The sequence below is a fragment of the Hibiscus syriacus genome, unplaced genomic scaffold, assembly GCF_006381635.1.
Source record: "Hibiscus syriacus cultivar Baekdansim isolate YM2019G1 unplaced genomic scaffold, ASM638163v2 tig00110030_pilon, whole genome shotgun sequence".
In the NCBI taxonomy this organism is placed as follows: Eukaryota; Viridiplantae; Streptophyta; class Magnoliopsida; order Malvales; family Malvaceae; genus Hibiscus; species Hibiscus syriacus.
Window position 1 is genome coordinate 904,974 of NW_024062572.1, and position 20,688 is coordinate 925,661.

The following is a 20,688-nucleotide window of genomic DNA, read 5'->3' on the forward strand; positions in this document are numbered from 1 at the left end:
TAAAATAAGGTGACATGGTTTTTGAAAACGTAGAAAGATCTTGAAAATCCAAAATTTAGGACTCATCGACAGTCTAAATATTTAAAACCGAAAGCTCTGGTACCACCAAGTGTAACCCCTAGACTTGGCCTGGACGTTATGCCCAAATCTAGGCGGTTACATATCTTATTCAAAAATTTCTTTTCATATTTAAAATAACATTTAAATCTATATACAATATAATAAGAAATTAATCATAAGAAAAGTTCATACGATAAACATACATATATCAATATATACATGTATCAAAAAAATCGTATAAACATATATAGCAAATACCGATAATACAGATATATCGAGACGGAAGCAAAAACAAGTGTCACCAAAGTATAAAAAAAGGTATATATAGATATATAGTGGAACAAAAATAGGAGTAGTCGGTCCTCCTGATGCCAAATCTGCTACCCTACGGTCTGTTACTATCTAAAAAGGTTAAAATTTACATAATAAGCTAAAAAGACCAGTGTGCTTCTTACGGTGTATAAAAACATACAAATAAAATACTTCAGTAAAATCAGTTTATCAAACATGTTTTAAAAATATAAACACTACCCTCATCCGATTACCAGAATATGTAGGTTCCCCATAACCATATAACCACATGTACACCCGGTAAGGGCCTTATACATGCAGCATAAGAACCTTCGATAAGGATTTACCCTGAGCACAAAGCCGAGGAGCCTGCGGTAAGGACTTACCCTGAGCACGAAGCCAAGTAGCCTGCGGTACGGACTTAGCCTGAGCAAAAAGTCAAGGAGCTGCGATAAGGACTTACCATGAGCACAAAGCCGAGGAGCTTGCGGTAAGTACTTACAAGTCATAGACTATGCCTGAGATACTTCCTTCAATAATACCCCCAATGATAATAATAAACATCTATGTATTCGAGTGAAAATGGTATTTAATTTAGTAAAACATGAAAGTATTTCAGACTCAGAAATCAAATACAGAAATACAGAATTCAGAGATCATATCAGAAATGTACAGTAAATCAGATATAAGATAAACAATATTTAGAAAATCATGTATCGCATAGGAAAAATATTCAGTATTATCATAAATCTAAAACATTTCAGATGAATAGTTTAAAACGGTAATGTAACATCATCATGAAACACACTTGTACCGGTCTGATTAGTATGATAAGAAAACCTACTACTGAGTCTGTCGATCACGATCAGTGGCAGCACTAGATCCTACGAATCGGAAAAATCCATATCAGGATCCTAATATGAATAGTATTAATAATAATAATAATAATAACCCATATTTAAACAATTTACATATACCTACGAGTAACTCTCGAGGAACGCAGATCGTACGGATCTGACGTACGGAAGCACATTATCATAAATCTAAAACATTTCAGATGAATAGTTTAAAACGGTAATGTAACATCATCATGAAACACACTTGTACCGGTCTGATTAGTATGATAAGAAAACCTACTACTGAGTCTGTCGATCACGATCAGTGGCAGCACTAGATCCTACGAATCGAAAAAATCCATATCGGAATCCTAATATGAATAATAATAATAATAATATAATAATAATAATAATAATAATCCATATTTAAACAATTTACATATACCTACGAGTAACTCTCGAGGAACGCAGATCATATGGATCTGACGTACGGGAAGCACCGGATCTAACCGACTCTCTATCAGGTGAAACACGAGTACCTTCATAAAAATATATTCAAGAATCCATTTCATAATCAAATCCCAAATAAATAAGCAAAAATGATATAAATACTAAGCATTTTCGGAAATAACGGGCTCTATTCGGGGCTTTCAGGTTAGAATTTGGCAAAACGGGTCGTGGAATCAAACTCAAGACATCGAAAAATGTCAAGATAGAGGTTTTTGAAAAACGTCAACGGTGGTCAACGGTCAGTCAGCTGTCAACGATCAACGGTTGACCGATTCAGTTCGGGTCGGGTCAGATTGGGTCGAGTCGGGTCATTTCTAGAAACTCACTAGGTGGTGGAACTTCCCCACATGCAATGGTGGCACGTGGGGGCGCATGCGGGGCCTTCGAGGGTCGAAAAAATTCCTATATACTTTTTAAGAGGTTTCGAGACACTTACAAAGCTTGGTTCACAACGGTGAATGGCGGAGAGCTCGATTTTGAAACGTCAAAAACTTTATCTTGCTCACCCCTTACATACCAGCGACAACGGAGACAAGATGGACACCGGTAGACTCGAGACAACGCAAGAACACGATGGTACGAGAGGTGTCTAGCAACGATCGACAACGAAACGATGATTGAAGGTTTCCTTCTAAATGAGGAAAAGTTGAAGAGAGAGAAAATGAGTTTCAAAAAATGAAAACGGTTGAATTTTGGGTTTTAAACTCAACAAAAAAGAAAATGGGTAAATTACACTATAGGTCCTCAAAATTTGGTTACCTCTTGATTTGGGTATAAATTTAATTAAATTTTCATTTTGGTCCCCAAATGTAATTAAGATTTCAATTTAGTCATCGGAAAATTTTAAAAAAAATTAGGCCCTAATACAAAAATTTGACTATCCTATTACAAAAATTTTACAACTTATTTTTCTTTTTTCCTTTTTTTTTTGTGCATGTTGGCTGCTAGCGTGGAGGATCACTGGGGGACCATTGTCTTCACTGGCGATTGTCGTGGTAAGGACGAACACGCACGAGGCTTGCTAGGACCACAAGAGTTCACGAGTAGCTATTGGGTTTAGGACCACCTTGACGCGTAGCTCGTGCATCTCATGCGGTTTGGAGATCAAATGGTGGAGGGTTTGGTGACAGCAACACCTTCTCCTTTGGCATCTAGGGTTTTCATCTTAATCGTTTGATCATCAGTAGATCCAACGATCGAGCTCATTGGCGGCAACAGCACATCACCAACTACAGTTTTTGCCTAATTGTATGTACAGAAGGTTAGGCTAAGGTTTGGATGTATATGGGTCAGATGGTTTAGTTGGGCAATAGTTTGTAAACGTGCTTGTAATTTTAAATGGATTTAAATTTTTATAATGAGTTTTATTTATTGGTGTTTATTTGTTTATAATAATAATAACATAAGCTAATAATTAATAAGGATGGGTAGATAAAAATGGTGATTATTGGTCCATAAGTATTATTATTATTATTCATGCATATATTATGAAATATTATATATGGTAATATTATAATTTTATTAAATCAAGTATTTTTTAATCTTGGTGTATATTTTTTGATAAGTTAATATAATTGTAAATTTAAATTATATACAATAAGTAAGATACAAAGATTTAATAATAAGAGTCACCATATTTATTAAATTATATAATTTTTAATCTTGTATAATAATTAAAATGTAATGATTTATATAATTACATTTTTTTAATCTAATAATTTTTATATCTAAAATTCAAGTGTTTAATATTGTCAAAAGTATTGTCAATACATAAAATATTTATCTTAGACATAATTCTTAAAAATATAAACCATTACGAGGAAAATGAATAATTTTGGTCAAAATTATTTTTAGTAGAAGCCCAAAACTTATAAATTTAGGTTTTTAAAAAACATTTTTCAACCCTAATTGAGAAGTACTTTTGGTCTTAAAACTACCTGTTGACAGTAAAATACCTAAAAAATTTGGTTCTTCAAGCAATGAGAGCACTCACATAATATGACATAAGACTAAGGTCAAGTACCATAAACTGTTTGCAGTGATATTATTCAAAGTTCAACATAATCAAACGATATGTGACAAGCTACCCTACATTTAAGTTTTTAACTATTTGCAAACCAGAAAGCGGAACTCGGATGACGAGAGCCATACCTTCCCTGCTGGTATTTACAATCTTTGGCAAATTAAAGGATTAGACCTTGTGGAGACGACGGCCGAGCATCCTTGGCAGAGTCGGAGTTGCCCATTGTTGCATATCCCTTCGATTTGTGGTCTTCTTCCTCAGCCAGAACTTTTTCCTTTGTCTTCTGCCCCACGTCACCTGCTGCTTTAGCAACCCTGCTGAATGCATCAGTGACCAATGATTTTCCAGTCAAGACGTAACGAGTCTTCATTACAGCAGAACCAGCGCTGCTGACCGTCTGCTCAGCAGCCGAAAAAGCAGACTTGGTCTTCTCAGAAACCTGAAGCTTCTGGTCCATTTCCCTCACTTTGTCATTCACCAAGGTTGTGCCAGCACTAATTTTCTCGGTAAAGCCAATCTTCTGGTCCAGGGATGCAACTTTGGCAGTGGCGGTTGATGCGAACTGATGCTTCTCATCGAAGGCCTTTGCTTTGTTCACGGCATCTTTGCCAAGAATGAAACCCTTGGCTAGCATGCTGGTTACAACATCCTCTGCTTTCTGGACAGCAGATTCAGACTGGCCATCACCTTTGTTCAGTGTTGCCTAAGGTAATCAAACAATTCATTCACATGAAAATTGTCATTTCTTAAGCGAAGTCAAAGCAGATTGCTACAGGTTAGGACATTACAGGTGTTGTGAAGGCAGTAGCAGACGCCTTGTAATCAGAAGCCAGTTCTATGGTGACAGGCTGATCTACAATTGTTGCCCCCGGGTTTTAAAAAACGGTCCGCGACCGAGATTTCGGCCGCGATATAGCGGTTTCGCTGCCATCCTAGTTACCCGCGACGGCCGCAATCACGGTAAATCCAAAATAACCGAAAACGCGACCGCGACGCGATTTGAAACCCTGGTTGCCCCCTGAAGAAAACCATGAATTCTCACTTCATTAATGAAATTAAAAAATTTCATCCAATCAAAGAAACATAGCTTTTAGGGGAGATAGTTCTTTTGTGAAAAAGCTAATTGAACTTCAAAATCAAAATGCTACTCCATCCATCCCACTAAATGTCTCTTTTGGTTTTTAAAATTGTCCTATTCAAAATGTCTTATTAGAGAAGTCAACTAACAACAACACTTATATTTTCTTTTTTACCCTTGTATGTCCCACTCTTTTATACCTATCAAAATAAATCTATCAAATCTATCAATCACTTTTTATGGATAATTTTATCATTTCCTTTGGTCAAATATATCTCCTAAAACTATGTGCAGAGTCGACACAAATTATGGGAGGAATGGAGTACTATTTAACAATAATAAGGCCATCAGACAGCCACTCAATTCTTCCGGCTTAAATTTCTCCCCTATATAAGAAAGAAGAACAAATTGATATATAAAAAGAAAAATAATTAAATCAAACCATAAAAAAGGAAGAACAATTTGAAATATAAAAAGAGAGATTATGACATCTAACCGAAAAGGAAAAAAAAAGCCTGAAATCGAGTATCTAAAAAATAAATTTGCATCAATGAGTAACCGAATCCAAGCTCTAATAGAATAACAGTTCTTTTGCCACATGATGCACATCAGGCAACACGAATGTTGTTTTGTGAAATCAAATAACTGTTCACAAGTTGGAACAACACATACAAATAGCAACATCAGCCACAAAATGCTTTAAACACCATCCAAAAGGGAAATTAGATTCAATCACTTCCTTCAGAATAAATTACAGTTTATTCTGAATAACAGTTCTTTTGCCACATGATGCACATCAGGCAACACGAATGTTGTTTTGTGAAATCAAATAACTGTTCACAAGTTGGAACAACACATACAAATAGCAACATCAGCCACAAAATGCTTTAAACACCATCCAAAAGGGAAATTAGATTCAATCACTTCCTTCAGAATAAATTACAGTTTAAATCAGACACACTAAAAAAGAAGCATAGTGAAAATTCAAGATATAAAATCCAAACACTTCAGTCAAATGCATGCAAGAATTGCATTTACATATGTTGCAAGCAAATCTACCTCAAAGGAAGATACTTTTTAGCAGCAATGGTTGTCTTTTAATTGATGAAATAAAAGAAAATGGTCATTAGCAGGGTTTCAAATCGCGGTCGCGTTTTCGGTTATTTCGGATTTACCGTGATTGCGGCCGTCGCGGGCGCTAGTGCGGTCGTCGCGGGTAACTCGGATGACGGCGAAACCGCTATATCGCGGTCGTGGACCGTTTTTTGAAACCCTGGTCATTAGCACGGTGATCCCACTAGCAATAAATTAAAGTATTCACTTTCAAAAGCACATCATATATGAGATTCTAGAAATGATTTATAAACATTTACTTGTTTTTGAATAGTTGATTTTATTTCGATATCCAAGAAAAGCAGAAAGCTAATGCTTACGAAGTTCACCGGCTTTACATATTTCACGAGGAAGAACAACAGAAATTGAATTCACATCATGCATAAAACTCAATCATGTGATGCATGCCTGAATCGGGAAAAATATTATAATTGATACAAAAAGCTCAAAATAAATGAGATAGGTGCATACGGAAAGAAGAACAGCAGTCTCTGCTCCCTGTGGTTCCTTGAAATGACATACGCAACTTGTGATCGCTCATTATCGCTGAAAAGGGGGGAAATGAAAGCAATAAGAAACCTAGACCAGATAACGCTTGCTACTGCCTTTCAGAACATCACTATACTGGTAAATGGTACATCTACTTGGTTAGAAGACAGAAAAATTAATTTCAACAATACTCATATCTTTCATTTGTACCCATAAAGTAGAGAATAGCCTGAAAATAGAAAAGAGTAAAATAAAATTTAAGCTTAAATATCTTATGGTAGTAACTAACCTACGCATTTCAACATGTTCAATATCACCAGAGAACGAAAAGAACTCCTTGATATCTTGTTCAGATGCACCCAAGGAAACGTTGCCTACTTTCACGGATTGGATCTGCCAAAACAACATATACATCCCAAAATAGACAAAGCATCTTCAATCCAACATGATTACATCCCTTACTATGAAAACATCCCAAAACATTTTAGGCTGAATAGAAAACAACATTTTCATAGGTTTAATCATCATAGAGAGCTAGCATCTTAGATTAATAACCACTAATCACAAAAGAGCCTGTCCAAACATACAGATTATCCATTATTAGCAAGTTGTGCACTTTTTAAAACTTCTCTCTACAGTAAGCATTACTCGAGCAAACAAATTCCTAATCAGCACACAAAATGATTATAGAGCACGAAATGGAATCAACCAGATTCATAAGTAGAGCTGCATACAAATACAGAGAAGGTATAACCAAATTCTAAGAACTCTCTTACCTTTTCGTATGAAATTGAAAAGGAAATTGACAAATTACTAAAAAAAACTCAGAGATATTTATGTTAGAACACAAAACAAGGGTAAGATAGATGTTGAAGGTGAAATTGAATTGGAAAAATATTTGACATGGATTTTCTAACCAACAAAACACGATAATTGTAAATAAAAATTGCACTAACCGCCATTCAGTCCCGTTTCTAGCGAAAAAAAATCTGTTTTTTTAATTAATTTTGGTTCTTTGATTTGTTTTCAACAAAATTTTGAAGGCGGTGGATTATAACTATCCTCTGCGGACATCCTTAATTACTTATTGTGGATCTATTAATTTGATGCTAATTAGTAATAGAAACTTGACAAAACCATGTCGTTTGAAATGGGAGAGTTGGGGGTATAATGGGAATATTGGAGTAAGTATTGTATTTTTTGGATAAAGTACGCATTTATACTTAAACTATTAATTTTAGTTCATTTTAGTATTTAAACTTTCAGTTTTTTTAAATTATACATAATATTTAGTTTTTGTTTTATTTTATTACATCGTTAAAAATTTAACGTTAAGTTTTGAAAATATTGAAAGTTTAAGTACTAAAGCAGACCAAAACCAGTAGTTTAAGTATTAAACACATTAGTTTTGAACGACGGGTTACTAAAATGAAACAAAACTAAACGTTAAATATGATTTTAAAAAAATTAAAAATTTAAATACTAAAATAAATAAAAATTTTATAATTTAGATATTAAACGCATGAAATTTTAAAGAATAATAATAATCATTTCCCTATCAAATCAATTAATTCATGCGATATTTCAAGTTTTTACATAGGGCCATTGAAAAGGTGGGAAGTTGACGTGCAGAGGAAGTCAGGAACGTGGTCGTGAAGTTTTCATTTTTGAGGTTCTGTCTATGTCGGCTTTTGTCGAGTTTTTTTTAAATCAAATTTTCGAGGAAGCTTGTATATGTGTTTTGTTTTGTCCTTTTAATTATACTGAAAAATTAAATGAATCCTCACGTCCAATTATATATCAATTTATTTTTATTTAAAAATATTGTGATTAATTGAGTTTTTCTAATTATAGGAGCTTGTGGGTAGGAAGGTTTAAAAATGGGTACCCATATTTTTAAATATTTGAAATATTGATTATCTGAAATTTTTTAGTATCAAAATGTCTATTTGTGTTTCAGCCCGTTAAATCTGGATACTAATATGTCGGGTACTCATAGAAATCGAAAACTCACATTTTTGGATCTCGAGTACTTGTTTATATTTTTATTTTTTAAAATTGTATTATTTTAATAAATTACATAGAAAAATATAAAATTTAAAAGTTTATAATAAATAATTCACACATAAAATTTAAAAATTCAAATTATATAATAGAAAGAAAAAACTTACTAAAAATAATTTAAAGAAATACAATAAAAGTCAAACTATTTTGAAGTTAGAAATAATTTAGATTATTAGGATAAAATAATTTAAGAAATTAATAATTTAGAATGTTAGCATGAAATAAGTAAGAAATTATCAATTTAGAATGTTAACATGAAATAATTTGGGAATTATGAATAAAAATCTAACATAAAATAAAAATATATAAGAAATAGAGTACTAGGTCAGCGAGTACCCGGTTAAAGGATATTTTGTGACATGAGTCTGACCCGAAAACCCTATAAAGAACGTGTCAAATAACCGACTCATAAAATCAGATTTTTTTCATTATAAAAACTCAATATTTTTAACCAGATCGACAGATCACTAGCTCAGATAATTTGAATCGAATATTTTTTTACATTAGTACTTGTGGGAGTCAAAGATCCCAACTCTCCAAAATGTGGCAAATTTAATGTATTCTTTTAAAATTTGTAATTTAGTTTGTTTGAAAATTTTAAAAATATTTTTTATTAAATAATTTCTTAAATTTTTTGAATTTTTTTATTAGAGCTCAAAGTTTCTGAAAATTTTAGTTAAACTATATCCTTCAAAAATTTTGAAAAAAGTTAAACTAAATCTTCAAAATTTTAACATTTTTAATTTAAACGTACACACTTTTTGAAAATTTTAAATCAAACCTCTCAATATTCTTCACTGTCTAATTATATCGTTGTTAATCCCACTAGTTTTATTAAGTTTACCTGTGTGATAACATCAAATTGATTAAAATTTATCTTTCTTTAAAAAATATTATACATTAAAAAACTAAAAATATCAAAAAAATATTTCATATTAACAATTATTTTAATGATTATAAAAATTATAAAAATTATTAAAAGATTAAATATATATAAATAATTCAATTAAGTTTATTTATTCAAGAACATAAAATAATTAAAAATATTGTATTAAAAGCTTTTATTGTAAAAGCTCTAATAATTTAACATCATAATATATAATAAAAATGGTTAATTTATAATTTATAGTTTTATACTATATTTGTCATCTATAAATTAAATCGTGTTATGTACTTATTTAAATAAAATATGATAACTATATAAATAATATTTTTTATAATATTATATCTATAGATTATCTCCAACCAATCCCAAGCGAGTGTGATTAAGGTTATCTCCAGCCACTCCCAAGATAGTGATCAAGATTATTGTCAACCACTCTCAAGTAGGGGCGATCAAATCCGGGTATCTTGGTTTTCAGATAGTTGATTTGTCGACCCGTGTTCTGATCTGAATATTATAGGTACCCGGTAATCGGGTACCAAAATTTTGTGGGTACTCGTAATTTGGGTACCCGACACCCTTTTTTCATTCTCAAAATATTAATTTAAAAAATATATATACAAATTTAAATGTTCGAAACTTCGAATTACATACTCCAACATCCGAACATAAAATTTAAAAGTTTGAAATACAAAATAATAATCCATAATATAAATAAAACATAAAAATTCATAGCTAACTAGGGTAAATATGAATTATGATAGTCATTAACATCCAATTACTAAACTATCAAAACTTAATCCAATTATGATTTTAAATTATAATCACAACCCATTTATAGACTTTAATTACCTAGACTATCGAAACTTAATCCAATTATAATCCAATTACAAATTATAATCCAATTAAATTAATATCATATTTAATAGTCATAATCCAATTACTAAACTATCAAAACTTAATCCAATTACAAATAATATCAATATTTATACAAATTATCATGTTAATGATTTAGTAATTGGATTATACATGTATATAACTAACCGGGTACTCGGGTAACCAGAAAAAACTCAATTTTGTGACTCGGGCCCGACCTGGGAAATATCGGGATGGATACCCGACCCGGGAAATGTCGGGACGGATACCCGACCCGGTTGGGTAATTTTTTTAGAAAATAACTATAACACCCCAATTTAGGGGCTAAATTTTAGAAATTTTAAAGTATTGGATTTAATAAGTATTTTGGAAGAAATTGAGGATTAAATTGTAAAATTTCAAAGTTGGCAGACCATTTTAAGAAGTGCAGGAAATTCAGTAACTAAACTCGTAGTTTACCCATTTTTTATATGATGAGTTATTAACCCCCTTTCCCCGTATGTTTCTGAAGAATTGTTTCCCATTTTCTCTTCCCCTCAACCCTCCTTTGAACTATGATCTATTCACCGTCTGGCCACCGTTCGACGAACTGAAACAACCATCGTGTTCATTGTCGGTCAATGAAAAAAATCCCTCAAACCTTTTGTTAAGAATCGGCATCATTTTCGTAAATCTTAATTGGAAGTATCGTCGGTTTTAACTCAATTTCTATTGGTTTTCCATCGATTCATGTCGATCTGGCCACCCGTTTTCGACACCTCCCACACCATCGTGTTCCTTACATCTTTCCGAGTCCACCGGTGACCTTCGTGTCTTCGTCGGCGGCGGCGTGTGGACGGGTGAGAAACTCAAAGTTTCCAATGTTTTGAAATCGAGCTCTCCGCCGTTCAAAATTTTGACTCGAGCTTGGTAAGTGACTCAAAATGCCTTAAAATAATTTTAGGAATTTTTGTACGAATTTTAGAAAGCCGGAAGAGCCCTCACGCGCCCCCACATGCCGCCCTTGCACGTGGGGAAGCCTCGAAACAGGGTGGTGGTTAGATTTGAACCGGGTTGACCCGGTTTGACCGTCCGACCTAACCCGTTAACTGACCGTTGATCGCGTTGACCGTTGACCACCAATGACCGATCTTTTGACCGGTGTTGACTTTTTCCGGGTACAACTATCCTGACATTTTTTGACATCCTGAATCCCTTTTGTGGGGTCCGTTTCGCCAAATTCGAATCCGGTAAGGTGTTTTTCACTGATTTATCACCCGATTCGATCCGTTTTTTGGAATTAAGACTTGTTTTTTTATGAAATTTCTATTGTTATGTATTTGAGGAATTATTGGAAGTTGAATTAAAAATCAAGGGCGTTCGGATGGAATTTGTATGGTCGATCATATGGCATGAAAATCGAGATAATACATTACTATCTCTTTATGCTTTATGGAGCATGTTGATAATGGATAAATGCATGAATATATATATATATATATGATTGGTCTATTATGCTTATTTGAATATGGATGGATTCGAACTGAATACAGTTTAAGTGATAAATTACGAAAATACCCTTATGTTGTAAAAAGACAAGAATTGATCCTAGAAGTTGAATAAGAGGTTTGTTAAGGAATAATTTATAGTTTAGAGATTAACCGGAAAAGCGAATAACCCTAGGGTCTCAAAATTATATTATCTTTGTTAAGAGTTTAATACCGAAATTATCCGGTTACAAAATTATGAAAATGCCATTGAGAGGTAAAAATAGTCCGAGTTGACTCTGAATGAAGAAGTAACCTGAGAATTAGTAATTAAACCAATAAATTACTGATTTAATTGTTGAGATCTTACTTTTGTATGGAAAATTCCTGATAAATCGTTAGTAACAACTGAAAAGACTTTTAACCTGTAAATCTCCGAGTTATGAGTAAATACATGAAGAATAATTTATCGAGGGTGCTCTTCTGTCAGAATTGTTCGAAGGGAATGGAATAGATGATAACTCTAAATTAAATAATAAGTTCAGACGGAAGGAAATGATTTAAATACATTTGATCTGTAAAATGACCAAAATACACCTGTAATGGAAACGACTCGAGAATTTCACCAAGCCCAAGAATAAATGGATATACTCAAGCTATGAAAGGAATGGAAAATCATTGAGCACCAAAATGACCAAAATGGCCTTACGACTAGAGTAAGTTAATGTCGTGGATTAATTAAGAAATCCAAATAAACATGTATGTTTTACTGCTCTTAAAAGTTATGGAACACAAGTTAAGCCAGTCAACCAATGCTAGGGCTATATCAGTACTTGAATAGCATATATACCACTTGAATGCTTATTCGTCTCCTTAAGTTTGGATCGATGATAATTATGGAAGTACTCAGCTCAGCTTAACGCTAGAGCGTATTCGATATTAAAAGTGGATATTCTTGAGATAAACCACGAATACAAAAATGATTTTAGTATATGACCAAAGTGAACTAAACGGAAGTACAACATGTATCTGAACTCAGAAAAGTCTGAATTACTCGGGTATACTCTGAAGTAAAGGAGATAGATTTGACTACTAAATGAACCAAGTAATCTTAATGACTGAGAATTTAGTAAGTGATTGGATGAGTTTGAGAACTCCAATGATCTTGCATAATGTATGATTCCTATGGGTTATGAACCAATAATTAAATACGTTGACAATTCGGTATATTGTTGCCATGTAGATAGAAATAAAGATTATTTGGATCCTCTATCGCTTCCTTAAGATGTATTCAACGATGATTCTGAAGATGATCTATAGGCAAGAATTGTTGGTATTAAAGAATGAATATCCTGGAAGGGCAATGAATTGACCAGTTGATATACATCAGTTTTGGGAGTTGTTCTATAGTCCGATCGATTGACATGGATGGTAAATGCCCTGAATCTTCGTTTCTTCTTTATCAGCTCAAATTACTCTGGTCATACCTGAACACTTTCCTGATGCATATGAATCATAGAGGGATTCTGAAGTATCAACCTTAAATGTCTAATTAGATCGATTAGTAATCGATTCTCTTCAATAGAATCTCGTTCATGGAAGCCGATCAAATTGCACAAGTTTCATATTATACATAATGATAACTACATAGTGCCTATGAAAAATACTTGGATTCTCTAGTGTGTTCCATATGTACTACATGACAACTTTATATGTTTTGAAATGAGTTTTTAACGAAAGTATTGACTTATTGGTTTATGAACCATGACAACATGGTATATGATATCCGATTATGGTTTTCACCGAAAATATGATTTTTCTTGATTTATGGAATCATGAAAACTACTGGTTTATGAACTATGGTTTTATGTTTCACTTTTTATACTTGAACTGTTTTACTGGATATTATATGGGTAGACTGGAGATACAGCTCTGATCAAGCTGGAAATTTCGTACGGACCTAAGGGGATTCTTGGGTAGACTCACAGGCCCCAAGGTACTCCCTTGGGTTAATCATTTGACTACTTATGGTGTACATGTGGAAATTGATTATAGGATTTATTTCATTATCACAGTTATGACATATTATTGGATCACGATCCAGGTATTACGATTTACGGCTAAACTGGTTTCTACTGGATTTTTATATGAATAGGATTCTGAAGTATGGAGGCACAACTCTGATCCAGCTGGTAAGACCATAGGATCTAAGGATATCCTTGGGTAGGCCATAGGCCCCAAGGCATATCCTTAGGTTGGTTTCCTTTGCTATGTGCTTAAGGTAACCCTACGAATCTAAGGATATCCTTGGGTAGGCCCTTAGGCCCCAAGGCATATCCTTAGGTTGGTTTTCTTTGCTGTGTGCTTAAGGTAACCCTACGGATCTAAGGATATCCTTAGGTAGGCCCATAGGCCCCAAGGCATATCCTTAGGTTGGTTCTCTTTGCTAGTTGCTTAGGGTAACCCTACGAATCTAAGGATACCCTTGGGTAGGCCCATAGGCCCAAGAAATATCCTTAGGTTGGCTCCTTTTTGCTGTGTGCTGAGGGTAAGCCCTATGGGTGTAGTTCTAGGGAACTGCATAATGGAGTTTGGTTGGAGAGTTTTATTATGGTTTTAAAAGATTTATATCTTTTCACTAGTTTTGATTGGAACACACTAGACATCTATTCACCTCTTGAATATGTGATAGTGTTGAAAACATTTTTCTGTTTCGATATAACAAATTAAGTTTAAATGAATTTTAAGATTTTACAAATGATTTTCTAAGTATATTCGATTTCATTAATCATATCAAATTATTGCTCCAAGTCTTTCAAGTTCAAATTCAAACCTTACTAAATGTGTAAAATTGTGTTTTATACTTAAACTGTTTTTGAAACAAATTTCATACAGTATTTTGAACCAAAATCAAGCCTAAAATCAATTTATCAAAGTGATGCACCGTTGCACCAATCCATGCATCGATGCACCATGAATTAAATTGAAAATCGAATGCATTTCATCATCGATGCACATACCATGCATCGATGCACTGAGGATTTTATGAAAACATCGAATGCATTTGATACATAGATGCACCAGCCATGCATCGATGCATTCTTGCTATTTTGAAACATCGAATGCACTTGATGCATCGATGCACTAAGGGTCCAACGGTCAAAATATTTGAATTTTACACTGATGCACCGATGCACCATGGGTATGCATCGATGCACTGATGCTCCCAACTGCTTTAATTAATTGTTTTCACACTTAAACAGCTCTATTGACTCCACTAAGCATCCCCAACATTCAGAATAATTTGAAGGTGTATTTAAACAAGCTTAGAAGCCATTGATCAACAACAAGAAACAACAATCAACAAGAATCAAGAAAGAATCAAAGAGAAAGCATCAAACCTCAAGTTTGAGCATTTCAAACCTATTTTTCATTCAATATTCATTTTGCTTTCAAGAACACTACTTGTACTCAATTGTATTCATTTTTAAGTGTTATTTTCTTTGTTCTAGAATTGTGCAAACAATCTACCTTGTGAGGATTTCCTTGTAAGTTTGCAAATTTGTAATCTTCTCTTTGAGAATGAGTGTTCTCAAGAATTGGGGTATATTCTTGAGGGAGTTGTAAGGTTATCTCTTTGACCTTAAAAGAAAGAAAAAATTAGTGAATTTGTTGGAAAATCCTTGGTGTAGATAGCTAAGGTAGTGGATGTATACTTTGATTGAGAAAGTCGAACCACTCTAAATCGCTGTGCAATTACTTTCAATTTTCTGCAAAAGCTTCCACCAAAATTTTAATTGCCAATTCACCCCCTCTTGGTCGATTCTATCAATCGATTAACTCAATAATTGGTATCATAGCCTCACTCATTTGAAGGTTAATTGCCTCTTGAGTCGATTCGGGAAGAGTTACATCGATTATCAAGTCATCAATGACCTCTACTTCGAATGTCGACTCCGATCTCGATTCGATGCCCGTCAACAAGACTCCTTTCTTCAATGGAGCTAACTATGCCTATTGGAAGAATAGGATGATGTATTTCATTCAAGCAAGTGATATGGTAGCATGGAATGTTGTAGAAGACGGATATATCTAGTCTCTCACTCATCCAAGATAGTGGAGTGGAGGAGAGACAAGAATGTTCCATCTCAATTCCAAAGCAATCCATATCATATTTTGTGCTCTTGGACCAGATGAATATGGAAGAGTTTCCTCTTGTACAACCGCCAAAGAAATATGGGATAAACTACAAGTCACTCATGAAGCACCGACGAGGTAAAAGAATCTAAAATTAGTCTTCTAACACATAGCTATGAAAAATTTCAAAATGAAACCAAATGAAGATATCAAAGCTATGATGGATAGATTCTCAACGATTGGAAATGGTCTCAAATCATATGGAGAGATCATTCCAAATGAAAAGCTTGTGAGAAGTTAGTTTGCTCACTTCCAAAATCGTGGCAATCCAAGAAGACGACAATCATCGAGGCTAAGACCTAAAATCCTTAACTCTTGAAGAGCTAATTGGTTCCCTCTCACTCATGAAATGATGCTTGAAGATGAGGTGGACCTCGATAAGATTGATGAGACACCAAAGGAGAAGGAGAATAAGAAAAACATTGGAGTTGCTCTCAAATCCACAAAAGATGATCTCAAATCCACAAAAGATGAGAGTGATTCAGATGAAGATGACGATGACGATGACGAGGAAATGGCATTGTTTGTGAAACGATTCAGAAAACTGATGAGACCTTACCGAGGAAGAAAATTCAAACGAAATGAAGGTCTAAAAAAGAACCAAAAGAGAAGAACCTTATCATTTGCTATGAATGCAAAATGTTGGGGCATGTCAAATATGATTGCCCACAATTGAAAAGAAAGGGTCAATCAAAGAATAAGCACAAGGCTCATGGAGCGATGAAGAGGGTTCCGATGAAAAGTAACAAGAAGTAGCAAACTTGTGCTTGATGGCATTCGGGGAAGATTCTAAGGTAACCTCTAACTCATCTGAATTAGATGATTTATCTTATGATGAGTTATTAGAGGAATATAATGGGTTGGCTTCGGATTATGAGAAATTGTTTTTAAAATATAAAAATGAAAATAAGCTCATATCCAAGACCAACAATGATTTTGAAAGTAAAATCAAAGATTTGCAAATCAAACTAGAAGAGTTTGAAAAGAAAAATTCGGATTTGCAAAATTTACTTTCAAAGGTCAATGATTATCATCAAAAGAAAATTGATGATCTTAAAGCTTCTTTTAATAAAGTTGGAACAAAATGTTTTGAAAATGGAGAAAATTCAAAATCCAACTTTGTTAGAAATTTTAAAAACTACAATCATAGAGGTCCCTGAAGAACCTCTAATGGAAAAATCGTTAGAAGTATATGGGATCCTAAAGGACTCATTACTACTAAAGATAAAGATGTCCTACACAAATGGATACCTAAGGGGACTAGGATTTTGGAAACTAATGAATATGGACCCAAAAGAATTTGGGCACCAAAAATTAGAAATTAATCTATGTTTGTAGGAAAATGAGCATTGCTACAAGGTACATGAAACAAATTCAAACTCATGGTACCTTGATAGTGGATGCTCAAGACACATGACTGGAGACAAAAGTCGGTTCATAGAGCTTAATGCCAAAAATGGAGGAGAATTGACTTTTGGTGATAATTCAAAAGGTCACATCGAAGGTATAGGTATCATAGGTAATACCTCTTCCATACAAATTAAAAATGTTTTATATGTGAATGGATTAAAGCATAATCTCTTAAGTATTAGTCAATTATGTGATAAAGGAAATGTCATGTTTGAAACTAATGGTTGTAAAGTTATTGACATTGCATCTAATCGGATTATGCTTGTTGGTCATAGAATAAACACATATACATGGTGCATTTAGACTCTATTGATATGACTCTATAACTAGTGTTAGAAGTGATCATGGAACTGAATTTGAAAATCTTGGATTTACTAATTTTTGTAATTCTAATGGTATTAGCCATAATTTTTCAGCACCTAAAACCCCTCAACAAAATAGAGTTGTTGAGAGGAAAAATCGAACTTTAGAAGAAATAGCTAGAACCATGCTTTGTGAAAACAATTTGCCAAAATATTTTTGGGCGGAAGCCACAAATACCGCTTGTTATATTGTAAATCGAGTAATGATTAGGCCAATCTTAAAGAAAACTCCATATGAAATTTTCAAAAATAAAAAGCATAATATTAACTATTTTCATCCTTTTGGATGTAAATGTTTTGTTTTAAACAACGGTAAAGACAATCTTGGCAAATTTGATGCTAAAAGTGATGAATGAATTTTTCTGGGTTATTCCTTAAATTCTAAAGCTTATCGAGTATTTAATAAAAGAACTTTAGTTGTAGAAGAGTCTATACATGTTGTTTTCGATGATAATCCCCTTCCGAGGAAGGATTCTTATTTGAATGATGATGTAGGTATTATAAATATAAATGACGTTGGAGAACCATCATCAAAGGAAGAAACGAAAGATGAGGAAACTCAAGATCCTCTCGAGAATCCAACCATTGAAGAAAGGGAAGTATCTTACCCAAGAGAGTACAACTATGTCAAGTATGGTGAGATTATAGGTGATCCATCCAAAGGGGTAACAACTCGATCTTCTCTTAGAAATATTTGTAATTATGTTGCATTTATCTCATGCATAGAGCCTAAGAATATTCAAGAAGCATTAAAAGATGAACATTGGATTATGGCTATGCAATAAGAGTTAAATCAATTTGAGAGAAGTAAAGTATGGACATTAGTTGAAAGGCATAGTAATAAATCTACTGTAGGTACTAGATGGGTGTTTAGGAATAAGCTTGATGAAAGTGGTAATATAGTGAGAAACAAGGCTAGACTTGTTGCTTAAGGGTATACTCAAGAAGAGGGCATAGATTATGATGAAGCATATGCTCCCGTAGCTAGGATGGAAGCAATTAGAATATTATTATTAGCATTTGCATGTTTTCATGAATTTAAATTATATCAAATAGATGTTAAAAATGCAATTTTAAATGGTTTTATAAAGGAAGAAGTGTATGTGGAACAACCTCCAGGTTTTGAAGATTTAAAATTTCCAAATCATGTTCTTAAATTGATAAAAACGCTTTATGGTTTAAAACAGCTCCTAGAGCTCTCATTTTTCTTGGGACTCCAAATCAAGCAAAGAAAAGATGGCATCTTCATTAATCAAGCTAAGTACGTCAAAGACATGCTCAAGAAGTTTGGACTGGAAAATGGGAAACTGCATGACACTCCAATGAGCTCATCAACAAAGCTTGACATAGATGAAGGAGGTAAATGTGTGGATGTTAAATTATATAGGTCAATGATTGGTTCTTTGCTTTATCTAACTGCAAGTAGACCGACATTATGTTTAGTGTTTGCTTATGTGCTAGATTTCAATCATGCCCTAAGGAATCACATTTACTAGCTGTTAAGAGGATCTTTAGATACCTTAAGGACACTCCTAGTTTAGGACTTTGGTATCCTAGAGACTCTAGCTTTAGCTTGCATGTCTTCTATGATGCGGATTATGGAGGATGCAAATTAGATAGGAAAAGTACCTTCGGTACTTTCCAAATCCTTGGAAATATACTAATTTCTTGGTTTTCAAAGAAACAAAATTGTGTTGCATTATCTACCACTGAAGCCGAATACATTTCAGCTGGTAGTTGTTGTGCACAAGTTTTATGGATGAAAAAACAACTTTTTGATTATGGAATTGAAGTAGGTACCATTCCTATCAAGTGTGACAATACTAGTGTTATTTGTCTCACTAAAAATCTCATCCAACACTCTAGAACTAAGCATATTGAAATTAGACATCACTTCATTAGAGACCATGTCGCTAAGGAAGATGTAGTTCTAGAATTTGTTGATACTTTGCATCAATTAGCAGATATCTTTACAAAACCTTTAGACAATGAAAGATTTTGGACACTTAGGAGAGAATTAGGTTTAACTGACCTATCTTCACTTAGTGTTTAAAATAACTTTAGCACTTTTAAGAATAAATGAAAAATGCTTATAATAATAATTTTTTATTGCATTCTTTGCTATTAGTTAAGGGGAGTTTATGTTGCTTGATGAAAATTAATTTTATGTTCAAAAGTAGTTTAAGGATTAATTTGATTTATTGAACATGATTAATTTTCAATATATGAGTTCCAATACCACTAGAGCCAATTAATTTAGCATTTTGAGTGTTTAAAACAGATTTTTGACATTTTTGTGCTTAATGCATCGATACACTAACAGTGCATCGATGCATCCTTGAATGTGCATCGATACACCATGAAGGTGCACCGATGCACGCCTTGAATGTGCATCAATGCACAAGGTCATGCATCAATGCATCAGTCGGGTTTTGGGGTTTATAAGGCTTATTTTTTGATTTATTTCAAACCCTAAAACTAAACCCTCTCAGTCGTACGCCTCTCTTTATCTCTGAATTCTCCTCTTGCTCCAAAATCAACGTTTTTAATCAGAATCTTCGAGCTTTTCATCTCTATATCCTGCTAATCGTGCAACACAACATCTCATTCCTCTCAAATCAAAATTTTCAAGTATTTTTTCTAAAAACCTCTATTTTATCATATTCTAATATTAGGACTAGTTTTAATTAGTTCTAGGATGAACATTTATCGGGCATTGATTGTTTGATGATTACAAACTAGATTTTACAACCAATTTCATCAAAACCTCACAAATTTTCAAAGAAATTTTTGAATTTTCGAAATTAAAAAAAATCGAAAATTTGAATTTAATTTTTTAATTTGATGTTTTTGATTTAATTATGTTATTTTCATAAAAACTATACATATTATGATTTTACAAAAATGTTTTCAAATAGTTTTCAAAACCTTGCCCATTGGGATTCGATTTAGAGAACCTTGAATTATTGAGAACTCAATTGAGTTTTGGGATTGATTATTGTGCATACATGTGTTTCAAATTACAGGTTA

At 33.3% G+C, this 20,688-nt stretch overlaps 1 pseudogene; it reads right to left on the bottom strand.

Moving 5' to 3' along the window:
* Positions 1-3,811: 3,811 nt before the first annotated feature.
* LOC120213550 lies at positions 3,812-7,436 on the bottom strand (annotated as a pseudogene).
* Between the last annotated feature and the right edge of the window lie 13,252 nt (positions 7,437-20,688).